The sequence below is a fragment of the Argiope bruennichi genome, chromosome X2 (genome assembly GCF_947563725.1).
Source record: "Argiope bruennichi chromosome X2, qqArgBrue1.1, whole genome shotgun sequence".
NCBI lineage: Eukaryota > Metazoa > Arthropoda > Arachnida > Araneae > Araneidae > Argiope > Argiope bruennichi.
In genome coordinates, this window is record NC_079163.1 from 128,048,654 (window position 1) to 128,073,167 (window position 24,514).

Sequence of the window (24,514 nt, forward strand, 5' to 3'; positions counted from 1 at the left end):
AATCACAAATTCCTGTGTAATTTTTTTAGATGTGTTATACTATTTTGTTGATCTAAAAGTTACAATGTGCGTTTGGTGACCAGAAATTTAAACTTACCACGTTTCAAAGTAGACATAAAATAAAGAAAAGATCAGCAAGAATTGACATAAAACTAATTAAAACAAATACTTTCATCCATCGGTTGATATTTTTGTTTGAAATTATCAGTTATTTCATCGCAAAAAGGTATTATTTCAAAGAACTCATTGCATACCTATCCCAGTACTTTTTAAAAGATATTTTCGAAATTCATGCATAGACATTTCTTCGGCTGATAGCAAATCAACATTTGTTATGCCATAAAAATGAAATGAAAAACCAGGTCGAGGAAATTCCTGTAGTGAAAAAATATGACATCAAATAGTAGTGCTCATCCGATTTCTTTTTTATAGCATCTTTTATGTCTTTTTGTACGATCTATCAATGACATCTTTTTGTAGGCGGATGCGAAATAAGATTCTTTCTCAATAAAATATTTTGGCCATGCGTTTCGGGATCTTTTTATTTCCTAACAGAATTTCTTAATCTATTGGCCGCAAAGCTTCCATTGCAAGTATTTCTATTCCATCCGATATCAATAGTTACCAAAATTAATATAATCACATTGATGGGAATCAGTTTAATATTTCTAAATGACTGCATCAATAATTATTTTTTAAGCTTTTCATTGATTCTTCTTTCAATTTTTTTACATTCCTGTGGTCATGTGTACATGACAGTTCCTTTATAAAAATTGTAAGTTTCGAATTTCCTTTTCACTGATGAAGTGCCGATAACGCGAAAAGCATTTTTATCATAATTAAATTTTTATATATACATAAGAGAGAGAGAGAGAGAGAATAATATAGAAGCAAACTAGAAAGAAAGTAGAAAATTGAAGAAAAAATAATAACAGAAGTAACAAATAAAGAGAAAACAACCGAAAGTAATTAGGTGCAAACAAGAAAAATGTTTAACACTTATGAAAAAAAAGGACAGAAAGTAAAAAACATATGCGAAGTCAATGCGCAAAATGCTGAAATTCAAGGAAAGCTGTGGAAATAAATTTTGAATCAATACTAAAATTGGGAACAGAATATGAAACGGTGAATGAAGCATTCATTTGCTCATCAGGGGATTAAATCATAAAAGAAATTTTCTGCAGACAGTAACGACGATTAAGCGAAATGACACTCCGAATGCTATATTAGACCAATACAATAAAAAAGGAAAAGCGATATATATCGAAGATGCAAAAATGGACAAAAGAAATAAATAGGTAAGTCCACAGTATATATAGGTTAAGCAAAAATGGAAGTAAAATAAGGTAAATGAAAAAGGAAAAGGACTTAGGGCTGATACAGCTGAAATGTTTCATGCAATGTGACTTCGAATCGCATTTATGAGAGTAGCAACTTGAGAACTAGAACTTTTTATTGCAATGAAGATATCGATTGAAAAATAAATTGTAAATCAAAAGTGTAAAATTTTTTGAAATTAAAAACGGGATGGAGCGATTGTGTAGGAAAAATATTAGTTCAAAATTTTATAATCTGTTAATTTGCAACTTTTAATGCTGATTTACAATTATACTATAATTATACTTATGAATAAGATTTTATGAGTGTGAGGGGGATTTTATATTAATGGAATACAACAAACAATCTTTCTGCATCCAATTCTTTAAAAATTTCACTAAGCAAAAATCCACATTCGATAAGCCAATATCATAGTAAAATAATTACTTCAGTCAAAGTAAATATTTCTTGGTTTACATATATTCAAATATAAACCGTGCAATTTCTTTGACGACGCCACATGAACAATGGATATGATATGACAAACAATTCAATTAGACTGTATAGTTTTGGTATATCTAAAACTTAAATATTATTTGCTATCAACCTTCATTCGAAACTACGTCATAAATATCTACCAATCCACTTTAATTTTACATTTGAATAAATTCTCAGTAAAAACTATTTTTATCAACTAATGTTCTCCAACAATTACCTATATTTTTGTGTATTCGATGATATTCATAATCCAAGCAACATTTTAGCTGCGTTCCTGCTTCTGATAAGATTGGAAATTAGCGCATCTTTTGCTGCATAACGTGGCTTTTACAGGGTATTTGCGTCTTATTAATACAGCATTCAGCCTTCTTAAATTGTTACAACTTTGGAAATAATTAATAGTTTGCTTCATTTCAAAGATATTTTAATCTATTTGAAAATGTGTCATTGAAATAGAAATTGAAAGGTGTAAGTGAATAAAAATTTATGTGATTCTAGGCTTGTTAATATAATTATAATAAAAAAACGCATTAATTATGGAGAGTCTGAGAAATAAAAAAAAAGACTGCATTATATTTACTAAATAATGCTGAAAAAGCTTTTAAAAAAGCCACTTTTTTTCGATAATTTAATGGGAAGAGTTTGATTTCAAATGGAAACAAATTACTTGAACTCTATACCAACGACATTCAAAATACCCTATTTGAAACCCTAAATAGGAATGGAATTAGTTTCGATGTTACAAATGTCTTTATTCTCATATTCTGCCAAAAGTAATCATTAATCGGAAATGAATGTGGAAGATTTTGCCCGAAAAAAAATATTTCTTTCCCGCTTTCTATAAATAATTCCCTAAAAGTGTAGAAAAGAAAACAAAAAGAAACATTTCTTTATACGAAATCAACTTCCAACAGAAGACAAACCGTTTTCTTTCGTCGAAAACTTGGTTTTAATATTAACCTCACATTTACGCTTGAAACATTTTTCCGACTTTTTTACCTGGGCCATTTTATTAGCTCCTCTAACTTGAAGTCAGCCTTTTTAACTTCCCTGTTTACTTAACCTTTCTTTAGTATTTCTTCATTTAATACTCTAAGGGTATTTTTTAGCTTGAATGATCTCACCGCTCCCTCCTTTTCTTATTTCATTCTTTTATTTCCCTTCCTTTACCACGTTTTATGTGTGCGTATTTTTTCTGTTTTTGGCTTTTTCCAGTCAATGGGCATAAGCTCAGTACTTAGAATATTGTGTATATATGTATAGATGTTCAACTGGAAGGTTTTAGCATATTCATCAAATATGCAACATCGTAGCTTTTTGCTTGAGTAAAAGTTTGAACAGAAGGCATTTGATTTAAGGCATTTCCTCTTTCCCTTTTTAACATTGCAAAGCTTTCAGGAGTTGATATATATGCACAATTGATTTTTTTTGGAAACTTAATTGCACATAAATGCACAGTTGAAAAGATATGAACAACAGTCTTACGTTTCCGGACTTTCTTTAAAAAAAATTTTCTTTTACGTTCCAAAACTATTCTTTGCGAAACAATTTATCGATACTCACGTATAAATTTGCATTTTTTTCAGTCTTCTTTATCCTCTGATGCTTAAGAAAAATCAAAATATTATAGATAAATCACAATATTAAGTAAAATAGAGTCATATATTTACGCTTTATTTATGTGAGAGAAATATTATCGAAATAAAATTTGAAAATGTGATTTTTTTTTGTGTTTTGTGTGTAGTACCCATTTCAATTTCAATTTTATGTTTTCTTACTTATTTTTAAGTGCATGGTGCATTGAGTTCTTTCAAGAATGTAAAAACAAGAAAAATTCTGCTTTAAGGCGTTTTTTCAAACAGTATGATTCGCTTTCCAATTGAGGAGCAGGAAAATTTGCGAGAAGATGAATTATTAAAACAACAAAAAAATCTTGCTATGGAAGGAATAAAATGCTACCCTTAAAAATAAGTAGATACATTTCAGCACCGCAGTAGGCAGTTTGTTATTATGTAGTCATTAGAAATGTATTATGTAGTCATTCCAAAATTCCCTGGAATACAAAGTGATAAATTTTATTTGATACTGAAAATATTATTTTATAACTACTGCTGATATAGAAAGTAATCCATATTAAAATTTTAAATTTGGTTCTTCTGTAGACAGCGAACGAAAACAGAGAGAATTCCCTAGCTACTGTAAAAGTGCTGGATTTTTACTTAATACCGATGGATGCGTTATTGAAGGCATTATGTTATATGCTGTATGTTATAATGGTTTTATTACACTTTCTGCATGCAAAAACATTCACTAAATGAAAACATAGAGACAAATTCAATTATAATGAAAAAAAAAGACTTAACTAAAAGTGATATAAACTTAAAAAAAGAATGACATGAAAAAAAAATGAGAAAAAAATTTTTAATATGAGATTTTTAATTCTAAATTTTATTCAGAATTTTTAAAAAAATATAATTGTTTGTAAAGCCTTTTTCATCGCAATACTTAATACCATTAACTGAAAACAAACTTGGAAAAATTACAATACCATTAACTGAAAAAAAACTCGGAAAATTACAACAACATTAACTGAAAAAAAACCTCGGAAAATTACAAGCAACACAGATTCTAAAGAACCATTACATAATCTAATTGTTTTCTGCAGAACATTTCTTGTTTAGATAAATCTAATGACCAATCGTGTTCTCGACTAAAACCTAAACCTGACGGCGAACATAAGAGAAATGTGGATTCTTTATCACTGTAACGTATAGAACAGCTTACTGAAGAAATACGTGCAATGTCGATTGTTTTTTCTTAGAAAATCTAAAACGAAATCTTGTTTTTATTTTAAATGAAATTATGACATGTTTAGATCCTTTAATGGTTAGACAGATTGGTAACATGATTTTCAACGCAATAATAGGTGATATGTAAAATGATATTTCTTGATAATTTGGGAAATCTTTTCATTCTTCGTATAGAAATTATCGCTTTTAGATGATGGATTGAATTAAAATTATCCAAAGCCAAATATGGGTAACTCAGCAACTCTCTTATACATATTGCAGGAACTCTAAATGGTTTCGAAAACATTTCCCAGTAGAGCAATATATATTTCCATATGCACTCATTCATCAAATATTGGTTTGATATTCATATTATAACTGTCGTAGAGTGAGCCCTTCAAAGATAAGACTTTACTCCATAAAGAATGTTTTGAGATAGAGAATTTTTTTTGTAATATTTACAATATTTAGACTGAGGGAGAATGAGACTAAAGCATGTACAGCAAATCGATTACTAATACTTACAAAACACAGTAGCATTTTTAAGGGAAAGTTTAATATCGCTTAAAAAAACAAAGTATCGTAATTCGAAACAAAAATAAAAGAACTGTCCTATTTTAAAAACAATTCACATTCTTAGTTTCTTCCCAATCATGTACGGACTTAGTTATACATTATTTCTATGAAAATGGATCTTCAATTATTTCGGACAGAAGTTATTTTTATCCTTGCTTTAATATTCATAGTGAATGAATTCTCATTCCATTTGAAGAAAATATTAACCAATTATATTAATGACGGTCTATCGGTTTTTATTCGCAACAAGGTTCATGAAATGTTTATTACATAAAAAGAAAAATTAAAGTATAAATAAAAATTTATGAAAAACGCATTCGTAAATTGTATTTATGACATGCATTGTGTTGGTTTTTACTCGTAACAAGGTTCATTAAAAGTTTATTACATAAAAAGGAAAATTCGTTCAGTTTAATGAATGCAAGAAATTCTCAAAAATAGATATTAAAAATTATTTTCATATTTTACTATAATTGTAAATATTATCCTTTATTTTAAAATAGTTCTGACTGTGTTGCACATCATTAGAAGTTACTTCTAATAAAGCGCTTTTGTTTGTTTTTTCAAACAATTGTACAATATTAAAGGATATTTCATTTGAAAAACAATATATAAATTAAGCATAATGAAAACATTATATCAATAAATTCGATATATCTTTAAGCTCAGTTTTGTGCGTGTGTGAATTATGTGGTATTTTTCAAAAGTTATTCTGAGACCATATATATTATAAAATTCATTAAAAAATCATAATATTAAAAATCTAAATGAATTTCATATAAATAGCTCAATGCTTCATTTCTTACAAAAATATATATAATGGGCCCTGTCATTTAAAATTTTTCTTTAACTAATTATTCAAAAACATTTACGACATAAATTCCACAAAGCATTAACACATCCATTTAGTTTATCAGTACTTTTAAATATTCTTTAGAGTTCAATGTGGTAATCAGTCGATTTAAGAGCTAATCTTTAAAAGAAATAGGCATCGTCTAGTAAATGTCTACATTGGTATTATCTGCAAAAATAAATTTATACTCCTACGAGTGACTTAATTACCAGAGTTTTACTATACTTGGCAATTGTCCTGAACGATTCCGGGCGGGGAAGAAACAACAAATTTTCTTCCAAAGAAGCCGTCTTTTTCTTTGTTTTGGAGTTGTTCCAAATATTCATGAATGTTCTCGGCAAGAATTCGCCAAAATTGATGAAATAACAGTGAATGGGAATATCATTATTTTTAAATGTTATAATAAAAAAGCACATTTGAACGCATCAGAAAACAAATGCCAATGAGTTATCGGTATTAAGTCTCTCAACGCTGTTTTGAATGTGTTCCAGAATCTAAAATTAATTATTTGGGAAGTTGTAACGCGATTTATGTTTACTTGTCCCCTTCAAAATTATAAAAATAGTTTTATTTTCCTTATGTATAATAAATTCGATTTATCCACCTTCTCAAAATTAATTATTTTTTAACCACTTGCATTCAAATTTCATTTCAGAGTTGCTCAGGATTCCAATCTTTCCAAGTTTCTTTAGGGTTCATTTTTGTAATTTTTAAGCCCCAAAATGAGGCTATAGTATCAGGTGAAAATCGCACGGTTAAAATAATTGCTAGCACAGATAAATTTCAGCAAAATGCCCTTCTCGAAAATATATATGCCCGAATGCCTTCATGACATTTTCGTTTCTTTCTTCTATCTCATTGCGTTGGCTGTGTGACTCTAGTACTGGCGATGGATTTACTAGAAAAAATTTTAAAGGTTGCTAAAAAAATTATCCTTCCCAATCGTGAAGGAATGAATAAAGTTATGATTTAAAGAGAATTCCCTTCCTCTCATTTCTCGAAGTATAATATCATATATGTACACCGGCAAAGGAAAATTAATGACTTTTAGATATTAATCTCTTGAATAAATCTTTTGAATTCATCCATTAAGGCTCTAAGTTTTATCAAAAACTTAGAGCCTTAATGGATGAATTCAAAAGATTTTCTGTTATTTTGCCCTTTAGAGGTTTAAAAACTTATTAATGCTACATTAAAACACAGTACAAGTTTGCTGTACTTCAACTTGCAAAATTAAATATTTACTGAAAAAAAATTGGATGAAATGGATCATTTTTTAATATATTATCTTCATATGTTTCAAATTGTTTATTTGCATTAACTATGTTTGAAATGTTTTGGGAAAATTTTCTTTTGTCATAGATGTATGTCTTTATCCTATCATTACTACTATGTGCATCTAATTTCTGATTTAGAATCTACATAACAGTCAATGAGGAAAAATTCATCATTTCAATTCGTGGTCAGAAGACGAATCCGACACCTGATCTGGCATACATCCCCAAAATTCTACATGATACCAGTGATTTTACTTCCTTAGATGTACTAAGCGTGTATCAAACCCGCATATCCAGAGAAACCTTTGTGGGATCTGGTTTGAAATATTTGTCTGCCTTCAAAGCAAAGCCTGCCATTAAATTTCCAAGGCCCCATTTTTCTCATTTTTTAGTGTAAAATTTCTTCCGAATAAAACAGAAATGGCAAAAAATTTTAGGGTGTTTTAAACTTTTATGAAATATAAAAACCAAGAAATTTGCAGTGATAAAAATGTTTCAAATCCATTAATATTCTGCATTTTTTATTTAATTTTTGCACAAAAACGCGCTAATGAAAACGCCATAGTAAAAGTTAAAGATAAAATAAAATTTTTAAAAAATTGGCTCTTTCTTATATAATTTTTTCTAAATCAATTCAAAAACAAAACTTTCTTCTACATTATAAATACTTGAAAATGGAGAGAAACGTATCATTGAGCTTTGGTTCCATTTTGAAAATACATTTAAAATAAACAATTAAAGGAAAGAACAAAAGAAACAAATGAACAAAAAGAAATAAAGGGAAAAAACGAAATGAATACGTATTTTAAGGTTCTTATGTGAATTTTAATCATTTAAATCAAAGAACTCAGCTGATTTTTGAACAATGTTACAATGCTTCCAAGATCTGTGTTTTCGGATTGGAGCAATCGAATTCCGCCCTTTCGCAAATTTTTTTAAATTTCTTGAATATTTTTGAAAGAAATAAGTTCTCTTTTATATATAGATTTTTATTAAAAGGATTAAGTTTTGCTTATGCATATTTCCATGCTAGAAATAATCCTCCTTTTTAAATGACTGTTACAATTGTTAGAAATGTAAGTTCTCAATTCGGTAATTAATTTTTAAATCACTCTAACGTATTCTTTCTCTGATTTCGTAAATTTGAAATATAAAATTATCTGCATAACTGAATGAAATTTATTTTCATAATTTTCATCGTATATCCAAATCAATCATTGTCCATTTCATCATACATTCGTCGTATATAATTACATATATAAATTTTGGAAAAGCATGTAAACCTATTAAACTTTTAAAATTTTCTAACTATCATAAAATTATTATAAGTAATTAGGGTCTAAATTTTTATATCTTTATATTTAAACCGTTCAAAATTGACTTCAACAATTATATCTTTCGTTTACTGTGTGCTTCTAAATTTATAAACTTACTAGCCGCCTTTGGCGACCAGCCGGTTCGCCAATCTTAATGCTAGTTAAAATTTTAATAATTAAATACTTTATGTAATTCCTACTTTAATAGCTTCTTCATCAAATATTTTAAAGCTTCAATAGAGTCACTGAGCGTTTAAACTTTATGGGCACTAAAGAATATCTTTCTTAAGTTATGCAATATCTCAAGAATTTGTCAACAAAATTTTCTCAGATTCATCATGAACAGATCGATTTATTAACAATGTTTCATTTTAAATGCATCAAACTTTAAGAAAATAAAATGAATCTTTTAAAATAATCGGTCGAAAACAGGTTTAAAAAACTACTTAAAAAACGATGTACTTAAAACTATAAGCATATACAAAAAATATACAACTAACATAAATACAATTTAATTGCAAAAGCATGCAACGAACCTAAAAATAATTTAAATAATTGAAAACAGGTTAAAAAAATCTACTTAAAAAACGATGTACTTAAAACTATAAGCATATACAAAAAATATATAACTAACATAAATACAATTTACTTACAAAAGCATGCAACTAACCTAAAAATAATTTAAATCATAAGTTGATAACGGTTGCCATGGCAACAATCAGAATGCGCATGCGTGAAATTTCTTCGCCAGCTCCGGTAACGCAAATGCGGGAATTTTTCTACGCCAGTTGGGGTAACGCTATGCAGATTATACATTTTTAATTTCCTTTATTCTGTGTTATTTTAATTCAAAAATACTTCAGAATGAATCTGAAACATGGATTAATTAACAACGTTTAATTTTAAATGCATCAAACATTAAGAAAATAAACAGAATCGTTTGAAATAATCCGCCGAAAAATGTTAACCCTAGCCTCATTTCTGTTGGGAGAAAAAAAAATTGAAGTTGGCGGTGGGGAAAATAGAAGATTTTTTTGGCGGAAAAGTTGGCGGTGGGGAAAATGAAAGATTTTTTTGGCGGGAAAGTTAGTTTTTAATTAATAATTAAAATTCTAATTAAAATTTCAAAAAAAGGGACCCCAGGTGCACATTCCCGACCTCTAAGGTATACATGTACCAAATTTGATAGCTGTATGTCAAATGACCTGACCTGTAGAGCGCCAACACACACACACACACACATTCAGCTTTATTATAAGTATAGATAAGCGTAACAAGTAATTCGAGAGTCATTTCAAAACTGAAGATGAATCAGTAAACATAAATGTAGGTTTTCAAAATATATTTCTTGAAAAGTTAGAAGGATAAAGGGCCGAGGATTTCACTTCAGTAATTATTTAGTTCACTTTTTTGTTAAATTAATGGCCTATTTAGAAGCAAGACTAGAATCACTTGGATACAACTCTCCTTATTTTAGGGCATGATAGGATACGTAGACTATACGCAAATGGACATCATTTTCGAAACTTCACCACCTCACCATTAGTTAAATGATAATTTATAAATTTATGAAAGGGATATGAAATACATTTCTTGCAAAAATTCTTATTGCGGTGAAATGAAAAAATAAAAAAGTCCAATAATTTTAATAAATAATTATTTTAGTCATTCATTTGTTTAATTAATTATCTTTTTCACAGGTAATTAATTCTGGTACAGATATCGTCACTTTAAAAAATTGTAAGAAAGTGAGAAATGTATATAAATTGATGGATTATTTATATGTTGACTATATATTACGTTATCAGCTTGACACTTGAGTCATGATGATATGCACACAGCCGCATATGCCATCAATTTTGTGTGAGACCGGATCTAGAACTAGCAAACCCATGAGAGATTCAGAACTGCAATGAATCAATGTGACCCATTTTATTATTTGGAATAAAGTATAAAGCTTTCAAGTAAGATGATTAAAGTTTTTAAAATTAATTTTTATTTTTAAATAACGAAGAAGGGCTCTGTTATAAAAGAATTAAGAATTTTATTTGAGGCAACAATTCTATTTTCAAACCTTCGGTCAAAGTATTTATTTGATACAACGAGAAATATAAAGTAATTATTTTCGTCATAAAAGTTTATAGCGCAATTCTTTATTAACCTCTTTCTAAAGAATGTATTATTCATATTCAGCAAAGGATATATATGAAAATATATACAACACGGAAGAAGGGCGATATCTTTACTGTAATTTATGTCTTCCTTTTGGGAAACTCCATATATCTTTCCGTCTACATAATCTACTGTCTCTATTTTTTCATACTATATCTTTCTATGTGACTTCTAGTAACAAGTAAACTATCACAACATGATATTTTCTGCATTCTCCTTCAAATGGATTTTCTACTATTCTCGAGCCATATTAAGCCTTTGTTTTATTTCTTATTAATGTAAGTTATATTCCAAACAATTCAAGATATTTTAAGTGTAAGATATATTCTAAGTAATTTTAAACTATGTATATTTTACGGACAAATTATATTTTAAGCTATTAATGACTGAAATTATTTGCGAACTTTCATTCCAACAAAAATTCTCTCGACAACAATTTATTCACATTCATAAAAATTATTTGAGTTTCTTTAGTTTCAGGAAAACTTTACAAATATAAACTTCAATAGAATGGCGCGAATTCAGTGAAATATTTTTTTTTTCGAAAATAATTACTTTCATAAGGAAAAGTTTCAGATATTCAGGAAATTAGCAAGCTTTTATTATGAGAAAATAATAAGAATCATCTTAAAAATTTAATTAAAATTTATCTAAACCCCTGTTTTATTATTTCTCCAAAAGATTGCACTAAAATAAATTGGCAAGTTTTAGGTGTTTTTTTGATATTTTGCTCCAAAATAATTTTCTGAAGGCTTTAAAGATAAACTTTAGAGACATTCTTTAACCGAAGTAATAAAATTTAAATAATTCGCTTTCTACTAAAAATCAGTTATTTATTATTTGTAATTTTTTTGTACATTCACTACATGTTAAGATTATGCTCTCTGTTATGGACATAAAAGAAAAAGGATAAGGTGTGATATGGAAACACATTTTATTTTATACTTTATCATAACACAAAACTGATTATTCAAAAAACATTATTAATTTTTCACTACAATAAATATGTTATTAATATGCAATCAATTTAATGTGCTGGTTCTTATACAAATAAGATGGACTCAAAACAAATTGAGAAATTCAATTCGATCATTTTATTCCTCATTTTAATCCTAGTTAATTATTGTAAGTGTGACTGCATAAAAAATGCAAAGTGTAGGAATAAATGTTTTTATTATTTTTACGCAAATTACTTTTATGATAGCGGCAAGAGTTTCTTAAAAAACTATTTGAGAAACTGAGCTGAATTTTTAAAATAGTCCACTTCATTTTTTTTCAAGGGTGATATAAAGTATATTCATAATATCTGTCAATCAATTTAGCGAAATGCAATCGCAAATAACCGAAACTTAAATTCGGTTATAAAATGCAGTGTTTAATGTGATGAATGATTAAAATTATTCACCTACTTTGTCAAATATTTTTTGTTATTACAAATATTTTCATTAAAACTATAATGATATTTAATATTTAGGAATAAACTATAAAAATAGCAAATAGATATTTTTCATATTCAAATTTAATTAAAATATCAATCCTAACTTCAGAATTGTTAGTTTCATAAATTTATGATGCTTTGTGGAATATAACAAAAAATAGCCATAATATTTTAATTTCCAAAAAATTCTTTCTATCACTAATCAGTTCAGCATCAAACACTTTCTATAGTAAAACTGACTCGTTAAATACAGAATGAGGTATACAACTGAAGTGATCCATTGCAATTTAGTTTTTCAAAAATATTATTCCTTACCCGATATTAATCTAACATCATCATATGCTTTTCTTCAATAACTATTATATAATGAATATATATTTTTTAATGCTCATCAAATAATATTGAAAAAATTATTAAAGTTTTTTAAAAATGTCAAAATTGTATTTGATATTACTTACAGACAATTATATATATAAACGTTTTTAAAATAGAGAATGATATATGAAGTCCTTCCAAGAGGACCCCTCGGAGTTTGTTTCATTTTTTTAATTATTCCACACAGTCTAGTATTTGATATCGCATGTTAGCTCTATATAGTATATTAAACTAATTTTTTAAAATACAGAATGATATGTGGAATCCAATTAAAAGGATCCATCGAACTTTACTTTCCGAAAAAAGGATCGTAGGGAATTCGTTCAAAACCCAATTGTTAGAAAACTCCTCTGGGGTGTCAAAGCGAAATATGACTTTCAACTACCCCCCCTTCCAACTATAAAAGAGCAGGGGGGATGACTTTCATAAGTGCCTGGAGTAAGTATGAGAGATCAATACACGAGCACACATCCATGCGCACGCATGCATTCAAGACGCCCGGACAACTTGCCGGACGGACCCACGATCGAACTCTCTCCAGAAAGCGTCGCACATCCTACGGAGTAAGGTCGAAACGTATGATCGCAACTTCTATGCGCTCGTAGAAAACTTCGTAGAAACTTCTCTGAAGTCCCACGTCCGACGTCAATTTTGAAGCGCGGGGTTTTGACGCGTTTTATGTCTATCTCGCCGGAGTAGTTGATGTTCTCGTACGGGATGGTGTCTTTATAGTTGATTTGGAAAGTGATGAGGTAAGAAAATTTTTCTGCGCCGAAATGATGTCAAATTAATATTGAGTTATTGGAAGCTCAGAAGTTTCCAGGACTTTTTTGCCGTAAAAATTCCGGGAAAACCTCAACTTTATTAAAGGTAAGATTATTGTTTTTTTAAAGTTGAAAGTGCATTTGTTGTTTAAAAATGTGTAATATTTTATGATATCAAGGCAACAGTTTGAAATTTAGAAACTCTTAAAAAGATTTTCATTTATTCAACTGAATTTACTCTTGCTTTTATTGTAAGGATATTTTTCTTCTAAAAGGATTACATTTTTGACAATATTTTAGGTAAGTCTGTGTAAATAGTTTTTAGGCAAATTTTAAAAAGATGTCCAAGATTCAATGGAAAATATTTTACATTGGTAAGTAATCGTGTTTGAAATGTTTATGTAAAAAATTACTTTAGATTTTTTTTTATTTAAAATTATTTAAATGACCGAATAATTTTTCTATTCAAATCATGTTTAAAGTTTTAAAAGTCAGTCATGATCAGCTACTCAATCTCAATTGCAAATGTTTTATTAAAAAAATAGGAAGTTTTACGTTCAATAATATGCATAAATAATTTCAGGTTTCTGCATTCATTATCAAAAGTTTGGAGAAAATTTCTCAAAGCATTTAATATGTATATGTGTCTATTTGTTTTTAAAGTAATTAATCAAGCATAAAAAATGCATCTTCTTATATCAATTATTAGTCTTTGTGATTTATTATATATTTGTCAGAAAACGGAATGGCCTGTAAAATAAAATAACAAACTACAAAGAACTGAAATATAACTGTGAAATTTATCTATTACAAAACTTTTTAAAATTAAATTTTAAAAATATATTCTGAAAACGCTTATGAAAATGTAAATATTTTTCTCAAAAATGAAAAATAGTAATGATTATTGATGATTACTCTTTATTCAATTAAACTAATCAATCACTCTTAATGACCCGACATTTTATTTTACAGGCTCTTCCTATATTCAATAAATTTCAGATATCATTTTATGGCATTTTATTTTAGGTCTAAATTTCCCTTTTCCCCAGCAATTCATCAATATCCTAACAAACACTTGTACTACGAGGAAAAAATAAGAGTTTCAGAACAATGAAAATACATTTGAATATCTGGATCGAAGAAACTATATATCAACCAATCGCCAACCGATTTATGCTATATGGGACGAATGGTGAGTAGAAAATAAAATCCAATTATTCTTAAAATTCCCTGTGAATATTTTTACGACTGAATGAGTAACGTATTTTCTGCTGAAAATATTTCTGTTCTACAGTTCATTTAAATGCTTCGAATGGATCCTTAAACTGCTTAGTTTTGGCCTTAGGTAAAAAGGCTTTAAAGATAATTCTCCTTTAATTCCATAGCGCAAGAATAATAAAATAAAAAATAACGCCTGAGTATTCCTATTCCTAAAATTACGTGCTTTAAAAAAGTTGATTAAACCACCTTTTTGAATAGATATTTATATTATATTAAAATAATTATATTAAATTTTAAAATAATTAACTGGTATGAAAAGATATCATATATTTTTTGTTTGGTAAAAATTAGCGAAATCTTAGTAAAGATAAGACGATAGAATAACATAGAAAATACCCAAGATAAGAATATGTTTATAATTTAAATGTTTCTAAAATAGAAGTCTCCATTTTTTTCAGGTATAAATATACCGATATGAAAATTTAATGTTTTTTTTTAAATTAAAATAATTACATTTAAAAGTTTACTCGGTAGTGTTCAGGAGATAAGAGTAAAAATTGCTTAAATGCATTGCTTAGCTTCCGATTTTCATTTTTTTAAATAATCATTTTTGCTCTTTACATATAAGAAAAAAAAATTCTAAATGAAAGCATTTAATCTTGAATTCTCTGATCCGCTTCTCAAAATTTAGCCTGCCAAAAATTTGAAAGTCTCCTTTATCTCCTAGATATTTTATTACAGTTTTTAAACTATATATAAACAAGGTTATAATTATATAAAATTATTTAAAATAATGCAAATGTGTTCTAAAATATGATAGATTATATTATAATATTTAAAATCCTTTTTTGAAATAGTATACATTTTTCCTGATCCATTTTTTGACAAAATATCTAATTATTTTGATCTCAAACAAAATAATAAAAATTTAAATGTAATACTATCAATTAAATTTTATGAATTCGTTTTGCATTAAAATACTTCACTTGAAACTTAATAATTTTACTACGTCTAATAATAATTTTCGAATCATTGATCCTCAGAAATAGTTTTCGAGAAATCAATATTTTTAAATAATAATAATGATACAAATGTAATTATAGTTTCATTTAATGTTCGGATAAATAGGATCAGATAATCTAATGTAATAAAAGCTTCTAAAATAGTAAATTAAATGATATAAAGGTAATATATTTATTCTTAATAGGCTCAAACAATTCATTTTTGACAGTGCGATTTTTGCTTAAATAAATCAATATGGTATTGATTCATTTGGTAAATTTATTCATACATTTAATCCATTAAAAGTAAAAATTAGTGATAGATGTTCATGAGGACGAACGCCTAAACTTTTCCAAATAAATTTCCAAAAACGTAATGGATACTTTTTTAGTTTAAGATATTATTAGTTATTATCTATTTATGAAAAAGATTACTTTCAAGTATTTTATTAAGATCTGGAAGAATTTAATTATATGAGAACTTCGAAAGAGATAAATTGCATTACTTTATGTCAGTTTTGCGATGTTAAATTTGCGATACAGAATTTAGTATAATTTAAAATCTCTCACTTTTCAAAATCTTTAATAAAATCTTCAAAATCTTAAATAAAAAAAAATACGTCGCGCTAAATCATTAATATAAGTAGAGAACTTAAATACATAAATTTAAAAACATTCATTTCCTTTACAAAAATGAGTTAGAAATAAATGTCAGTTTTACGTATTGTTATATATCACATGAATCTTCAAATATCAAAATGAACGAAAATGTTATTTTAAATTTTTTATTATAAGTTTTTATTATAAGTTTTCATAATAAGGGAAATTCAGTAAAATAAGGTTATACAGATTTTAAACAAATTTTTCTACCAGAAATATGAATTCTTTACACTGTCTCTGTTTACAATGAATTTAAAACAAAAAATAAATAACTTTTAAATTAAGATTGCTCTGTTAATGTAAAAAAAGTCCATTCGCAATAAAAAAAAAAATTCTTAAAATCTTGTGAAAGAAACATTCTTAACAAGACCTTGGAGATAAGTATTTTGCAAAAATAAAACACACCCGAATTTAAAAGGCTAGAGTTAATGTTTCTATGCAAATACCACTGTAATATTTGAGATGAAATTGCACCTGCGGGACATTTAAAACACCCAATGTTTATTTATAGCCACCATTCGAACGGTTGCAGCGAAAACTAATCCGCAATACAATAAAAGAAAGTATTTTGAAATCGTTTTTCGGTTCTAATTCTCCAGACTTGCAATCGAATCAATAAAATTCTACTCGGAAACTCCATATTTATGTAATTTTAAAGTAAAATGATCTCCTGTATAAGAGAATAATAATCAGATTTTTCCACCCATATGCGTGATCATTTTTTACGACGCAATGTTTTATTTGTCTTTTTTAATCAGTTGCAGGAAATCGCAAGGGTTTGTATTTTTTACACATTAAGTGCTGAATTTCCTTCTAATTTAAACTTTTTTTTCAAAAGTGATTAATGTCTAATCGTAAAACTAATTGTCAGTTCATTGCCTGTAAATTTTTTCAGGTCCCTGAACGAATACAGACAGTTAAAAGAATGCTTTCCAATTACTGATTTTTTTTTCTTGTCCGAAAAACTTAATTTTAAGATTACCGTGTCAGTTAAGTGCATTTTTAAGAAAATGTATTGAGTCTAAGATTTGACAAATAATTTGTTTTTTTCGTTATCGTTAAATTTAACGAGATTCCGGGTTTTTTTTTAAAAAAAAGAACAACCAAAAGATAAGAAAAATTCTAAGAACTTGGTTACACCTTTTAATAAATTCTACCAAATATTATTTGAACATTAAGAATAAGGTGACAAAACTCATCGTTTCTTCTAAACAACATTATTTGTTTGATAATTTTCAAACGATAGGGAAATTAATGATGTTAATTGTTGCCCATTTTTAATAAATTTATTTTTGAGATAAATGTCCTTCTTATTATGCGTTATTAGAATTAGAATTGTAATGGATCCATTCTTATTTCAATATTGTTTGAATTATTTTACTACTTTAAAAATAAAGCAGAAATGTCATCTACCTCCAATCGATCATGGTAAAAACCTTTGAGTTTTGAGGTTCAACAAGAGAAAGATCTAAATAAACAATGATTATGAAAAGCGTATTGTCTAATGTTATCATGCACTGAAAAAATAACCAAACATCTTACTTAGTTGACTATATCTTACATTGAAAATTACTTTCAAATTCCAACATGTCAGCAGAATATTCCATGAGCATCATCTAGCAAATAATGAAAGACGCAGTTGTTCTTCTGGCTGAATTTTTATTTTCTTACTGCGCGGATCGGTAGTAATATGCGTAATGTGGTGGAAGTGTGAGTTATATGAGCGTTAACTACGTCATTCATCTTGCCTCGTCAACTTCCCTATATATCAATCTGCAGACGATTTTGGCGCACATTCTTTAAGAAACCCCTCACTTTTAGAGTCCCTATATTCCTCATTTGCAATTCAAGGATTTTTATTTTTCAAATATTTTACAACAGGTCGTTAGCAATCTTGTCATTTCCAAATTCAAGCTCAATCTCAAAATGTTCTCAAAACTTCCGTTGTTTTATTTGTGTAAGAAACTCAATACCTCCGATCCTGTTTCATTCCAAAATATCTGACTTGGAAAGAGAATACACTACAAGGCTGCAATTTCAATTTCAAGATATTCCGCTTCCTTTTTATAATTCAAGTTTTTTTTTATCTTTTCTGATAGCTAAATTTGCTAATTCTTTCAGAAATTAATTTTTTAAAAAGTATCTTTCAATGAATGAGTCATTTTATTTTACTTGATATAGAGACTTCTTGGAATAAATACAACATTGATAATGTATTTCAAGTAAGAAAAAATCCAATTTACATTGCTTGTGTTTAAAAAATGTAACTTTTTTTTGCTGTTGTTATACTATTCATAGAATTTCAACCGTTCCACTGATCAAGAATAATTGAATGCAATGGTTTTACAGATATTAATTGAATAATATTCTATTCGGGGAAAATCATTCAATGAGTTACTCATTTTTTTTTACAGGTTACAATAGCTGGGATCAATACACCAAGATTATTTAGTGAAATGGGTTTCCCATTTTTTAAAATTTACTGCTTAAAAATCCACAACAATTAGCCTCTACTGATACTCAAACAGGGACTTCCGACTTTGCCCATCTGCAATCACGGGCGTTACTCACCTCCAAAATATATTTCCCCTCCCTGCAAATGGAATGGATTTATCTCCATTTCCGATCAGTCAAATGTTCTGCCCTTCTCTTAATCACGTCAAACAAACAAATTCCGGCCACCTGAACCCCCCACGATGCAAAAAGGCATACATCACCGAACTTCCCGACTACACTTCCGAATTGTATTTATGTTAAATAGACTGCCGCTTGGTTCGAATTGAATAATTGCATGCATAATTACCTACGTACGAAAGTGATTCGGTGAGGACTTATTGAATGACCTGTAGACCTTGCTGATGGTTTCTACTGGAACTCATTAAGAGCTGAAGGAAGTTGACGTAACGTCTACCCTGTCCTTGCCCCTAATGAGTGACAATGATTGCAGAGGGTCTCCCAGATAGGATGTTAATGTGAACTCTTCCCTCTCCACTGATTAAATAGATGTTGAAACGGCCTGCCAAGAATCAGGTTTCCTCTCAGACTGAATATTATCAGGAATCAATTCATAGAGGCTTTATATTCCTTGCATGCATTTACGAGAAGATTGAACAGAGTGACAGAAAATGACATATGACAATAATACAGGTTATTATTCATGGCCAGCTTATTGTTGCTTACGGTTTACCATTACATTCGTTCTATTGTTGATCAGAATGTAAATACTGATTTTTAAAACATGTATAACTCCTCTTGGCAACATGATCCACACAATCGTCAAATAGTAATCTCACGAAACGAATTTTAAACTGCGGATAGTAGTCATAGAAATTTCCAACGTCTTTTTTTCTGAGTATCAGTATTTGTCAATGAAGGAACTGACATTGATATTAAAGTTTCCATTACAATTAGAAAACTAATTATTCTTAGCTGAATGTTTGCCGATACTTTCACTAAATGCTGACTTATTTTCTTATTTATTATCTAGCTTTGACTTTGAGACTAAATTTTAATTAATAAATTTTTTAACTTAAAAGGGTCACGAATAAGTTTAAATTCTTTTATTCCAATACATTTTTTGATAAAAAATAAAGATGAAAAATTAATGCTAAATGAGAAAGATATATTCTTGCATAAGTTGTAAGATAAAAGATTAAATATATATATTTGTATAAGTTATAAATTAATATTAGTATCAATAATTGTACTGAATTCGTATAAATGTGGTTGCTACTCTTTTTATTTAATTTTTTTCTTTAATAATTTCTTCTTTAATAATTAGTTCCCAAAACTATGAAAAAATTATAAAAGCTTAAAATTTATTTATTTTTTTATCTTTTTATTGTAAATGTTGGTTTGTTTTTTTGGTAGGAAAATATTTATTCTTTCTAAAAATAATAATTTTGAAAAATATGGAATCATTTTAAAATCGTATCTATTTTCCTCGCTTTATTATTTAAATGTTTTGTTTTGTTGTAATTCTGCATACTAAAATGAAATTTGAAAGAAAACTATCATTATAACCTTTTTTTCTTTGACCTTCCGGCATTTCATATATACCACAAGGATTCAAATGATCCGTGTTTTAAAAGTTACATATTCTAAGATGTATAACAAAAATAACCTTTTAATTCTATTTAGTGTATGAATAAAATATTTTTCTAAGTAATAATTCCATCTTTTTTATTGAATTGAAAGAAACATAAAAATCTTCAAATAGGAATTAAATAATGTATAAAACTTATTCAATTCACTGAATTTTTTTGCAAATTATGAGATTCTGTAATACACTTTTCCATATAATAGTTTTTACACTTAAAACAGATGTTTGTAGTTTTTTTCTTTCTTGAAATACCACTTTTTTGCACACCTGAATTCAGACTTGAAGTATCAGAAGTTTCCTGGATATCATTTTGTTGAAATTATTGATATTCCTCAGCAAGTTCTTGAGTCAATTTGGACAAAAATTGTTACTTTGTAATATTTTCTCCTGTTATTTCTATGAACAACACCCATGAATTTATTCCAGCCAGATCAAGTATATTGAAAAAAAATCTGCAAAGGTCATCTTCGTGACATCGATTTCAAGAGCTGCTTTCTTACCTTCTGATTATTGATATCTACACAGAATTTTGTGCTATTGATAGTTTTTCATTTTTTCTCAGTTTTTCAATGTCTATAGTTTTATGCTTTGAGAGTATTATCAGCACCTTTTCTTTTGGCTTACTTTTATAAACAGTAAGCGTATTATGGTCCGATTTATTTAATTTTGAAGAAAAACATGGCGTATGCTTGCCAAATTTTAGCAGATTTGCGAGGATAATTCCAACAAGTGTGTGTTTTTGGCAGTATTTTTGAAGCGTTTGTAAAATAATCGCCTATGGTGACGTTTCTTCCGCTCTCTTCAGTTCCCTTGGAACTTTACTCTTCTACATTTATATTTTTATTCCTATTTATCATTTAAATAGTTTTCTTCAAACTTATTTAAACAATAGCAAAAACGTGTAATCCGTTGGGTTTGGTAAACAATTATTCATACAAATATGGATTTCATATAGACGGGTCAAACGACCCTTTGTGGTAGATAAGCCATATTACAAATATTTCTCAGTAAAAACAATAACAAAGGAGGAATAAATATTGAAAAATAAATTTGATATATTTTTAATAAAAATAATAAATTCAAATGGCAGAGTGATAATATCATTTCCAAGAACATTTAACAAAAAATTCGAAAAAGGGTCATTTCACCCGTCCTGGTAGGTCTATTGTAAAAATGATCCTTTAAATTAAAATAATGACGTAATACTAATACTATTTATAAGAGTATTTATTCTAGGCCGTACCAAAGTATATATTTTAGATAAATTTCAATATTTTTCATTTTGTTTAGAATTTATTATTTATCCCATTTCTAAAACAGAAGAAAAGGTTATACAATAACCTTCAACATTTTTTGCTGAGTTTCAGAAAATGGTAGGAAATGAAATGTAGTTGAATTAGTTTAATTTGATGATTTTCTTCGAAATCAAAATTACTAGATTTCATAATTTCCAGTAATAAAGATTAGTAATAGTTACTTTTAGTAATCAGTTCTGTTAGTTCATTGTAGTTTTCTAATTAGATATATCATGTGACTTTGTGATTGCATGAAAAATGTAGTTTTTCATATCTTTTGCGCAATAAAGTTCATCACGCCTTTTTGCTTTGGCAAAAGAATGTATATTGGAATTAAATTGGCATGAATTGACTTCATTATGCTTATATTTTTATATTTTAATTTTTTTATATTTTATATTTTAAGTTGATTCAGATATATTTTACTCTTAACTTTTCTATCATTATTAATATCTCATTTCTATAATGAAAAATCTTTCCAACTTAACAAATAGAAAGCTCTGTAATACTGAGAAAAACATGCAATAAACTTTCAGAAACCTTGTTTAGACTGTTGAAAGTCTTTTTAAGCAAAAAAAAGAGAAAAAACAAATATAAATTCTACAGAAGACATAAAAGCCAATACAGACAGTAAATTGAAAGGAATAAAGCGTATTTATTCTAAAAAGGAAGGAAAAAAATCCTGACGAATAAACGTGTAAGTGTCTGAAGCATCTGTTTCAGAATGCAAGATGCTACTGCAGAGCTTCAATATTCTCTTTTTATGAAGAAACTGGAAAAGAATAAGTATTTTTTCCAACGTTTAAAATAATATTTTCGGAAATTTCAGATAAAGAAATAGGCAAAATGAATCTGTAGAATATATTTTTGAAAAATTATATAAAAGTTTTAGCTTTGAACTTATAAAGGATGTCTCATTACATAACTTGAGCTTTGTTTGATGTTTTCATGCTCTTATTTAAAATCCGTAATGGAATTTTTTAAGAAGGTATTGATTTTCAAATTCCATAATTTCATGTGTTTTTAATCTAGAAATGAATTTATACATGTATATTTATTTAATCAAAAACATATCTAAAAAAAGGAAAAAAAACTAGAATCATTGAAATTTATTAAAACTTAAAACTAAACCCGATTCAATAAAATATTTATGCAGCATTAAATAAAATTTATTCGATTATTATTATCTGATGAAGCAGATAAATCATTTTTATTCCTTTAATTAAATTCTTAATTTTATTTTCTGATTTTTGTTCAATTTAATATTTGCGGTGTTCAAATAGGGTTGCAGCATTTATGCACTCGTTGGATAAATGTTATTTCAAGCGTTTCTCTACTACCATTTATGTTTAATACCAATCATCTCATTCTATTTCAAGATTCTGAGTAATTTTTTTCATATTTTTTATTTCCTGCATCTATTTTTTATATCATAATTTGTAATTACATATATTCATAAATAAATTATACAATTCAAAGAATAATCAGTTACATATTCTTGGTCAATCTTAAAAGCATAACTCTCTGAATTAAATAATTCGATTTTTATGAATTGAAAACTTAATCAAATGAATCGATTAAAATCGAAAAATAAACTAGACATTAGATTAAAAATAAGAATAAAATTTACATTTTTGTAGCAGGCTTCTAACAAATTTCAAGAAATAATAATCAATTCAATCTAAATGATACAAAAATGCCCATGAACGCATTGAAAATTTCAAGAAAGGGAAAGATAAACAATAACTTTAAAAAAGAAATTTTGAAAAGGAGTTCAGTAGCTCAAAAATTCATCTATATGTTGGAATAAACGTAGTGAGCAAAATGCATTTTCTCCTATATTTATTAAAGTATTAAAAAATCGAATGAATGTGTGTTACTATGTTAAGATACAATTTTTTTATATATAAAATTATGCTGTAATAATATATTTTGATTATTCCTAATCTTCTTTGTTACTTTTTATTATGATGTTTATGCATATATATATGTTACGAACAATATGATTAATCGATTATTAATAATAACCGATAATATCGGTATTATTATTAACAACTATTCATTGCTCTGATCGCAACCTATATACTTATGTGTGTCTATATTTAGAATTTAGATTCGCATTAATAAATTAAAGCAAAAATGTTATAATAAATATATTTACTCAAATGCATAAGAGTAATCGTTGACTGTTTTGTTTAAGTTTTTGTAAGTTTTGTCTGTTCTGTCAAGTTTTCTTAAATGTGTTTTAATTTGTTGCGGTGATCACTACGAAAGAAATTAAACTTTTTTTTCACAGCAAAATTTTTTCAAAGATCTTGCCTCGAAAAAAGTAGAAATCAGGTTTCAATTATTCCGCATAGTTCCAGTGGTGACACTATTATAGCGATGTTTCATGTAAATGGCTGTTTAGAAATATTTTATACAAAAAAGAAAAATAAACCATTCAACGATTGACGAGCTCAATCCAAAATTCCAAGTAATTTTACTGTAAATACTAAAACAAAGCAATGTATTCTGGATAATTAATAGCATTATCATTTTAGTTGAAAAAAATTCTAAAGTAATTAGATGATATTGCATTCTAAAATTAAATAAAATATTAAAACTTTATCTGGGAAGTTCGTAGTTCATATAATATTGAACGATTTTCCTTAGAGGAAAATTGAAAATTTCAATATTTACTTATTATTCTGTAGTTGCTTAAAAAATACATTATAATTAAAACAATATTGACAAATAAAGTATCTAATTTTGGACACAGGTAAAAAATTTATATCATTTTTAAAGATAAATATTTCGTCTACTGTTCATCGAAGAACTTTCGTTTGTTATATTTCTTTCACATATATTGCTATATCTA

At 27.4% G+C, this 24,514-nt stretch overlaps 2 protein-coding genes across 5 annotated transcripts in view; one reads left to right on the top strand and one right to left on the bottom strand.

Moving 5' to 3' along the window:
* LOC129960091 (uncharacterized) overlaps positions 1-24,514 on the bottom strand; it is a 244,023-nt gene that overhangs the window by 63,033 nt on the left and 156,476 nt on the right. The gene's annotated exons all lie outside the window — the stretch shown is intronic.
* LOC129960090 (chaoptin-like) overlaps positions 13,193-24,514 on the top strand; it is a 112,367-nt gene continuing 101,045 nt past the window's right edge. For 2 of the 4 annotated variants that reach the window (XM_056073198.1, XM_056073194.1), the window contains exons 1-2: positions 13,193-13,481; positions 14,402-14,567. The gene's annotated coding sequence lies outside the window, so the exon portion shown is untranslated. The remainder of the gene's footprint in view (positions 13,482-14,401; positions 14,568-24,514) is intronic. The other 2 variants (XM_056073195.1, XM_056073196.1) reach the window with 2 other exon arrangements.